Here is a 2,746-nt window from a genome sequence, read left to right as displayed (position 1 = left end):
CTGCAGACGCGGTGACTTGCTTCGCACCTGCAGACACGGTGACTTGCTTCACACCTGCAGTGGCTTGCTTCACACCTGCAGACGCGGTGACTTGCTTCACTCCTGCAGTGCTTCTCGCTAAGATTTGTGTTGGTTCAACAGCGTCTCGCTTCCACCTCGGCGATTTTGCCCGTCGATCTGGCTGCACGGTTCACTCCCCGTCCATTCTGTGTCCTCTGCACTTTCTCCCGTGACTCTGGTGCTAGAATGTAGCTTCACGTCATTGATGCTGTTTCTTTCAAACAATCTGACAATTTTCGTTTTCACTAGTGAAGCTAGTCAAATCTCCAGAAGAAGATAATAGAGACACCATATTCGAAGCATAATAGCTGTGACTTTTTTAAAATCAATGAATGACAATAACATTCCAAATCAGAGAGCCTCCTTGTAAAATCTGTATTGGAATAAACCAAAAATGAATCCCCACCCAGATACAATATAATGACACAGAATAACACAAGACCGATTATCCTCCCCGGGGGGTGGGGGGTGGGGGGTGGGGGTACAGCCTGGCTGCTGATTTTTCAATAGCAGTGATGGAAGCGAGCTCGAAACGCCTGCTTTATAGGGCTGATTAGTCTTTTTCTTTACAAAACAGAGAACAAAGGGCCCTTTTCTGGCACGGAAGCCAAATAATACCAAGTGCTCTGTCCCATTCTTGAAATTCCGCTTCGGACGTGTCTGATCCGCTGACTCCAAGCTGCCTCTGTTTTCTGGACATGAGCCTGTGCTCTGTTGAAGGAAACTTGATTTGGGTGAGAAAAAGACCATTTTCTTGGATAAGGGAAAATAATACTTGAAAATATTAGTTCTGAAGAAAGAGCTGCATCCTGGCTCTCCCGGTCATGATAACTGTAATCTCGTGCAGCCACTTAATCTCCAGTGTCACACTCGTCCCTTATTTGTGGGACGAGATCTGATCATAGTTCATATTCGGCAGTCGCCGTGAAGATGAAATGAGCTAGCCAGGGAGCAGCTCTGAGGAAAGCGCCTGACACTCTGCAAAGATCAGCTAATTTGCTTGATAATGGAGAGTCGAAGAAGAAAGATGCCTTTGATCTTTTTCAATGATTTGATTATCCTATTTCGTGGATTCTAAGAGTCACGTTTAGTTTCGCATTTTAGCATCTCAGATTTTAGAGTATGTCTTTTAATCGACAGCATCTTACGTTTTACGAACTGCGGCAATTTAAACAGATTTCGTCTGGACCGTTGCCCCGTTTCGTGCCTACCTACTTCCCTGTCGTGAGGTCACATGATAGAACCTGAAGGTGGGCATCCTTGGTTGTTTCGCCCCCTCGTTATTCAAAAATAAACCCACGGAAAACATCTCTGCTCCTCAGATAGGCCCTGCAAACCACATGACACAGAGGTGCTTCTTCCTGCGGTTCACCATCAAGTCGTGGGAGGCGTTTGATGTAACTTCACGACCCGGTGTGATTGCAAACGCATATTACGGGTTCGCGTTGCATCAAGTCCTAGCACATATTCTTAAATGGAAAAAAGTGCTCTGCCACATTAATTGGTAGAGCACGAAACTAAAAATAGTTTCCGAAGTATGGATTTGAGCTAAGACTTATTTCACATTTGATAATATCAAGGCATCGATGATATTTAATTTTTTAACCACTTTATCAATGTGTGATTGGCGTATTAAAAGCCGTATGTATTTAATGAGTACAGCTTGATGAGTTTGAGGATCAGTATATACCCGTGAAACCATCCCCACCAAAAAGGACATGACGTCCACCAGCTGCCAAACTCCCGCTCACTCCCCTTTATCAGTATCAGGATTAGAATCTTGCTAGCAGTACTGCGGTGGTAGAGGGAAAAACGCTTCATATAGTATCTGCTCGCTTAGCGAATTTTAAACATACTCTACAGTGCCGTAGGTTTGAGATACTAAGCCGCACAATGGGACTCCAGAACCGGATTATCCTGCGTAACTGAAACTTCGTCCCGTTTGACGTGGCCTCGCCGTCCCCACCAGCCCCGGCCCCCCGCCTGTGCCGCTGCGCTCTGCGTCTGTGCGTCGCACCGTTCCAGATCCCTCGCATAAGTGACGGCATGCATTTGTGTTTCCGCTGGGCACGACAGTCCCCAGGTCCATCCGTGCGGTCGCGAAGACAGAATTTCCTTCCTCGTTAAGGCCACATTTGTGTGCGTGTGCCACACTGTCTTCGTCTGCTCGTTGGTCAAGAGACGTTTGGTTGGTTTGCCGAGCGGGCCGTTGTGCTCTGTGATGGATGCCGCTGTGTGCGCGAGGCCACGGGTGTCTCTTAGAGATCCTGGTTGCGAGTCTTCTGGGTAAATACCCAGAGGCGGGATGGCTGTGTCATCTGCTGGCTCTGTGGATAATTTTTCCAGGAACCTCCATACTATATTCTGTGATGGCTCTAACGTAAACACTTCAAGTAATCATTTGTTGAACTTAGAATACGTGTTATGATAGTTAAATACGATGGTAATGATTACAGAGAAACTCTAAAACAATGAAATAAATACGATTTATAGACGATACATGCAAAAACACTGAATTTACATAAAAATAAAAATTTCAGTGTTGTAAACCCAAGCTTTCTTGGACTTTCTAAAGATAAAATCGAGAAGACGAGGCACAATTTGTCACGCATTCTTTCTTTTTATTTGAAACCTAAATGTATGACAAGTGACGTATATAACGAGTGTTTTTATTTGCTTGCAAATA

This window comes from Pteropus alecto, unplaced genomic scaffold, assembly GCF_000325575.1.
Source record: "Pteropus alecto unplaced genomic scaffold, ASM32557v1 scaffold17, whole genome shotgun sequence".
Lineage (NCBI taxonomy): Eukaryota > Metazoa > Chordata > Mammalia > Chiroptera > Pteropodidae > Pteropus > Pteropus alecto.
Note: the sequence above shows the minus strand (reverse complement) of the source record.